The following is a 7,405-nucleotide window of genomic DNA, read 5'->3' as shown; positions in this document are numbered from 1 at the left end:
ATAAACAAGATGTCTGGGTTCCACCACACTGGCTTTCCTGATTAGTTTTGAGGTGCATACAGTAGACACACACACACACACACACACACACACACACACACACACACACACACACACACTGGGCTGAAACAGAAGCCACTTAGTCTGAAGGGAAGGTGAGGAAACATTATGCTGATCTGTTACATGCGAGCTGAAGTCATGTAGTGTAGTCTTAGAACGCAGCTCCCAATCCCCTGCACAGCCACCCACCCCGGCCCTCCCACAATACACTAGAGCAAGGCGGCTCTGTGGGGGATGAGTAATATGCGTGCTCTTTGTGGGGGCAGGCTTTCGTCCAAGTGATTTTTTTCTTTTCTTTTTTCAGACATTTGATTACAATTTGCTCTTTTAATGGAAGCACTGGACGGGGAGGTTGTGATGATATTCATTCAACAGCAGTCAAATGCCTCGGAAATGTCACAAGTACAGTTTTGGGAAAAGTCACGTCAGCCTTATTATGCCACGTTGACCTTTGCCTGTAAGACCGTCCTACGTTTAAATCACAGCGCACGATGTATTATTATGTTAACATCTGTGGCTTAAAGACACAGAGCACTAAAGAATTGTTAGAGGTTTCTAATTTCATTTCTGTTATTTTACTCTTTAGTGTGTGTGTGTGTGTGTGTATGTGTGTGTTTGTCTCTGATACAGTTTGTCCTGAAGATGCCTTGAAACAGGTTCTTCTGCTTTGTAAGCTAAATGCCCTGCAGCAGAAATAACTGCTATGATAACCTAGTTCTTTATCAGTGTGAGCGCATGAGTGTGTGTGTGTGTGTGTGTGTGTGTGTGTGATTGTGATGGAAGGTGGAAGAGGTGAGGCATAGCTCTGTGACGGCTGGTTGTGAGGGGTTGAGGGGGCATGGCAGCAGAGGGTCATTACATTACCTCCTGTAGGATCCACGCGGGGCCTCATGACAGCCTTCGGAGAGTCCCAACCTGACAACACACACACACACACACACACACACACCTACAGCTGCTGCAGCAGAGCTTGTTAGCTGGAGCTCAGCACACATGAAAGACTGCTGTCTTTACCGTGTGGCAGTTACAGCGAGATCTCATTAACTTTGCAGACTGGCAGTCAAATAAACCTCGTTATCAATCTTTTATTGACGGTAATCCCAAGTGGAGAGTAACGTTTACTCTAGTGCAATTATGAGGTACTGATTTCCATAAAATAGTAACAGACAAAGTATCTTAGTATCACTTTTTACCTCACAACAACATACAACAACTGTAATTACTAATTACATATATAAGATTTTGCATAGAAACATATGACATAAAATATGACTCAATCTCTGGTCTGAACATCCCAACAGTTTATGCAGAAGTTAGAGCTATCTGCTACTGCATTTAAATACCACTTAGGTATTAATTGCATCAACAATTAAAACAAAAACATTTTTTAGAATAAAGACTTTTGACTTATTTGACATTTCTTTACCACTGTGATTAAAGTTAAGCTAAGCTCCTTTAAACTCAAACGTGTATTAACAGGTTTTTTTGGTCACTTGCATCGGAGCGAGATTTATTTACATATTTGTCTATTCATACATCCAGCAGAGTCACGTTTGGAACGTGAACGCTCCTCTCCCCGACATCTTTGCGATGTCAGATTAGGGATTAGGGCTGTGTCTGTCCATTTCTGTAACTTTCCAAAAACAACGATTCGACAGGAGAAATGAGTCATGATTTCTCTCTCTTATGCCTCTTTTTTCATTCTTCACACAACTATTTCTGTCTATATGTGAACAACAGGGAGTGCCTTCCAGGAGACACTGTCTGAAAATCCTAACCCATGGAGCAGGTAAGTCAAACTGTAAGGTAAAAGCTGTCCCATTTCCTACTTGCTCAGTATCACAGTAAAATCCTTTGGCCACTGATCAGCAGGTCAGTGCATCTCTTGCCTTCATGTGTTGGATCTTCAAATCTGCAGCCCACACTGTTTGTGCACAATGCAACATGTGCCTACATGAGATACCAAAATTAGTGTTCCTCTCTGATATAGCCTGAATAGTATAAATGAGTGAATCACGGTCAAAATACTCACTTCTGACAACGTTTCTGAACATGTTTGTGTTATTTATTTCCCTGCAACAAGCACAGCCACAGTGTTTCTAGGCTGTGTTATTGAGCGGAGAGCCATAATGGCCAGGTGGGGAAAAAGCAGCTCTTTTTTTGCGCTGGGGGTTACGATTGATGGGGCTCATTGTGGCAGTGCAAGAAGCTAATGAGTCAGAACCACGAGTCAAGCTTTCGGGAAATCACACTGCCCAAAAAAAACGTGACATCTTCAACACCAAACAAATGCACTGGGAGAGACACACAGACTGAAAATGAGACACCAGAGAGCAGAGCTTATGCCACTGCTTTCCTTCAGCAGTAATTCATTTCTTTAACATGCATTTCAGCTTAACCATGCGCAAATTACAAACTGAAAGTGAATGTCAGCACATATACAAGCAAACAATATGCAGCTTTTAAAGCAGAAGAGTTGCACCAGGAAAGAAGACCTGATGGCAAAAGATGCTAAAAAGTCAAATGTGTCTCTTCAACCCTCCCCCTTTCTACTTCAAACACATCAGGGGCCAGACTAACAGACTTCCCTTTTTAGTACCACATTAGACCACCTTTGGTCCTGATAACAGCTACCACAAAACATGGCACGGAGTCAAAAATGTAGACGTGTAGTGTTCCAGTGTAAAGTGTTGAAGCTGACATCAGTACTTTTTGCTACTTGAGGCAGCAGAACAAGCTGTAAACATGTTACTGACATATTTTCCCATTATGAAGTTATTTATGGTGAATGTGTTTGCAACCACCTATTTACAAATCTGTCTTTGGTCTCCACTAACCCCTGAGAGAAATATCTGGCTCTTTTGCTGCTAAACCCTCTGCTATGTTCACCAGCTGGCTGCTACTTTTGTCTGCCTGCTGTTTGGTGCTGGGCAGGTAGTGCACAGCCGGTTTATCAGAGCATTTTTACTGAAAACAGCTGGTTTTCGTAAACAAACCAAGATGGCTGCCGCTAATGTGACAGTATTAAACAGACAGTAGTTCACATTACGTGCAAATGCTAATGTCGGCTTCTAAATCGTGTCATGCCAAACGTCTGTGTATTATGTTGAACTAGAAGCCATATGAATTGGATGTTGGAACTAGCTACCTAGCCTAGCGGGCTACCGTTACGTTGCTGTGATTGTGGTTGTAGCGCCCATAGATAACGGCCCTTGGAAATCGAAAATGTTTGCAGGCTACCAAACTCAACTAAGATGGTGAACTTGGTGAATAGTACTTGCTAAACAGTAGCCTGATCATTGTGAGCATGTTAGCATGCTGACATTAGCATTGAGCTCAAAGCACCGCTGCGCCTAAGTACAGCCTCACAGAGATGCTAGCATGGCTGTAGACTCTTAGTCTCGTTTCAGTCACTAACAGTCAAGTGCTAATGTAGTTAGCAGTGGGGTGAATAGTACGTTCTTAAAATTGGTTGTGTTCAACCTGTCCCTAGCCACGCAACTCCATCGTTTGACAGCCATTTCTCAACATTTTGGTGAGGTGTCTCGTATCTTGGTCCATTACTTCTACACACTTCATTACATTCTCACCTTCGAAAGCTCACCAGCAGATCTTTACAGTTTTTGTCATGTCAAGTATCGGATTATTTCTTTAAAACCTGTGGGATTACCTTATTTAGTCATACGCTGCTCGGGGGAGTCGAGCTGCTGATGTGTTAGAAATGCGTCCAGAAATGCAAATAAAGGAAGGCCGTCTTCTTCAGGGGCATGGTTTGTGTTTTCCTACAGTTAGTCATAATTTACACTGTATGCTCAGACCACGTTTGAATGCTACTCATGCTGCAGCGGGGAATGAAATGTTATTTTTGGAAATGAACAGCAAATGTGGCTCTTTTACCTACTGCACTTTAACCCATTGAATAAGGTTCAGTTCTGCCTTCCGAGCAGCTCTGCCTCCGAAAAATATTTGTCAAACTAAACCTCCAAATTGCTATATAATCCATTTGCCCCACGTTAGACTTTGACTCACATCCATCATGGGTGCATTTATCCACAGAGGTTTGCACTTCCATGCCTCACTCAGCAGTTGTAAAACCCAGCTTGCTTTTATACGTGCTCAGGCAAACATGAGCAGGAAGACCGTCCTTCAGCTAGAAGACAGGCATGTTGTTTTGAAGCTGACCGTGAACTCTGACTTCCCTGTAGGTGGAGCCAAAAGGAGAATCTCCCCTCAGGGTTCAAACGGCATTACAAAAAACCCACCTTCACTGACATACAAGTCCATAAAAATAACTTCCACTCATCTGTGTTCAGAGGAAAAAATATTGACACATATCCTTTCCTTCAGGGTTCTGGTTACCACCTCACAGCCCACATTGGCCAGTTCTTTCCTTTATTAAGACCCGTGAAAACAATGAGAAGTCTTGACATAGAGGCTGTAACCAGAGCGTAAGTGACAGATGAACTCTTCTGGAGCTCACATTCCAAATGTGTCCCTGGTCTGACGGAGCTCCATTTGCCAAAAGGTTTGAAAGTGTGATCTTAAGGCACTGAAGAGTCCTCCAAGAACCGGATACTTTCAAAGACGCACTCAGAAAACAGTGGCTCAACATCTTAAGTCTTTCGAAGCACTTTTTTCTTCAGTGATATTGCTGTCCACAATCATGGAAAATGAAGTTGTTCCATCCAAAGGCAAAGGAGGCATCATCCTGAACCATTATCCACTTGTGAATCTGATTTGGAGTCATCTATGCTCAGCAGTGCCCTAGTGGCCTCTCATCTACTCCGGTAAGCCTGCCCACCCATTACATGCAAGTACTCGACAACACTTGAGTGCCCTATAATGTGTAGATGGCAAATTTCTCTCTTTCTAGACAATTCTGTCACTCTCACGTGGAGTTCAGGTCTGGGCTGCAGAGTGACTGGAAACCGACCAAAGAGGTGGGCACTGAGCTCATCTTCATTTTGAAGTGCACCGCTCAGATCACCTCAGAACTGCTTCATGAAAGGTAGAACTTTAAATCTCTTTCTTTATTTTCATTTATTTCCCTTCTGTCTTCAGACAAACCAATAAAGCATTCATGATAGGTGGCCAGTAATTTACCGTGATGGATCAGCCAAGATGGCGCCGCGGATGGCTGCCTCGGTCTGTTGGAGCGCATTGTTTTGCCTTGTTTTGTTTGTAAACAGTGTTTTTTGTTTTGGTTCACGGAGCTCTTTCACCAGAGAAGAGCTCATGAACATCAGGGGAACAACTCCAGTGGATTTGTTTCCCGAATTTCTTGCACCTTTAACTGTTTTATGGGACATTCTGGTCAAAGGTGCTCTCTGTTTGACCCCCTCCCCTCTGGCAGGAGGCTGCGGTCCATCAGGACCAAAACCTCCCGCCACAAAAACAGTTTCTTCCCCTCTGCAGTCAACCTGACGAACTTACATTGACCCCCCCCCCCCCCCCCCCCCCCGAACACAAACACTACTTATACGTTATATTAACGTACATCACCCCTGTCCCCCCTGCGTTACATTAACACACCCACTCCCTACTGGACACTTTACTTTATTCTGGTCACTGCACTGTTGTTATTTATCTTATCTTATTTTTATTTTTATTCTTATTCTTATTTCACCTTTTATATTCTACTTATTTGTCATCAAAACAATAGCACCTTCAGACCACAGCAAATTCCTTGTAATGTATGTTACTTGGCAATAAAGAGTTTCTGATTCTGATTCTGATTCTGATGTCCCTCAGCCCTGTTTCGTCTGGTGTCCTGGCTTCTAAGTATAGACACTTGCCCTAATTTAAAGGGATAGTTTGGTTTTGGGGGGATTGTGCTATTTTTTCCATCTGGAGTGAAAGTCATGCATGCCTCTTTTATGTTTCTGTGTGAAGGTACAGTATGCTGAACAGTAAGCTCAGCCTCTCTCCGCTCAATTACTGGATGGGTGTAAATACACCTTCTCCAAAGCATAAGGTTTAATGCAGCGTTCTTAATAGGGTGGAACCACTGCAGCAGGGTTACAGTATATAAACACGATATTTGATATAATCACATTTCTTTGTTAATGGTGAAACTTCATAAATCTTTAAATTACCAAAGGTAAGTTAGTTTAACCATCTATCAATTTCTGGAGAAGCGTAAAAGTGTACACCTCTATCTGAGAGAAGCTGTTGCTGAGTGGTAATTGGATCATGCATCTTGGGAGTAGTTCAACAGTTTGGGAAATACGCTAATTGGCTTTGTTTCTGAGAGTGATCGATACCATTGTCATGTCTGTGCATTCAGTACGAAGCTGGAGTCAGAGGGCGGCTAGCTTAGCTTAGCATAAAGGCTGGAAGCAGGGAGAAACAGCTAGCCTGGCACTCTCCCAAGTTCAAACATACCGCCCACCAACAACTCTACCTGTGTGTTCAGACAGAACTTGAGGAAGTTTAGAGGCTGCACAGCTGCATATAAAGGCGAGAGGGGGGGAAAAGAGAGAGACAGAAAAGAAATGACAGAAAGAACTGGAGTTTCTGGTGAGTTCTGAGCTGAGCTGTCACATTGGAGGCAATGACGCTTTCTGTCTGAACACACCTTAGTACCTCTGTTTAATCCATACACACACAGAAATGTAAAAGACGACAGTTTGGGTGAGTAATGTGCTATTTCATTATGAACAACAGTTCATCCATCTTCCTACTACTTCTGAGAGGTGCCCATGGCTAGTGTGCGTTGCCAGATTTGGCCAATGAGTACAAGTTGTTGTTTGGCTCCTTGTACAGGCACAATGGCACTAAACCTGGCAACCTCACATAACAAGATTTCAGGAAGTCAGTGCACCCGACTGTTTTTTTTTATCAAGAAATAGTTGCTGCATGTCTCCCAAAACCACAACCTGTTTATTAGTGAGATTTATAGCTGGAACAACCAGGGAAGAGACAGGCTGGCTATCTACCACTACGTCCAGTCTTTATGCTAAGCTAAGCTAATCAAACCTTCAGCTCCAGCATCACATTAAATACACAAACATGAGAATGATATCAGTCCTCTCAACTAACTCCTAAAAGGTCAAATAATTCCCTTAATTGTGAACCTAACAACTCTATAAATATAATATGATTCATAAAATATAACAATGTATTTCCCTAATTGTCAGTGAAGTTGCTGCTGATCCCACAGGAAAAAACGGATGATGATCGCGATGGATGGTACATCTTGAATGAAATGGATGGATTCCTTTTGAACACATCCGACGGATATCCAATGACTTAAACTGCAATATAATTTCAGAATCAGAACAGTTAATGGTTAGCTTATACCAAATCACCATCAGCGACAGTCAGCATGAGAATAACATTCACC

This window comes from Enoplosus armatus, chromosome 10 (genome assembly GCF_043641665.1).
Source record: "Enoplosus armatus isolate fEnoArm2 chromosome 10, fEnoArm2.hap1, whole genome shotgun sequence".
Classification (NCBI taxonomy): domain Eukaryota; kingdom Metazoa; phylum Chordata; class Actinopteri; order Centrarchiformes; family Enoplosidae; genus Enoplosus; species Enoplosus armatus.
Note: the sequence above shows the minus strand (reverse complement) of the source record.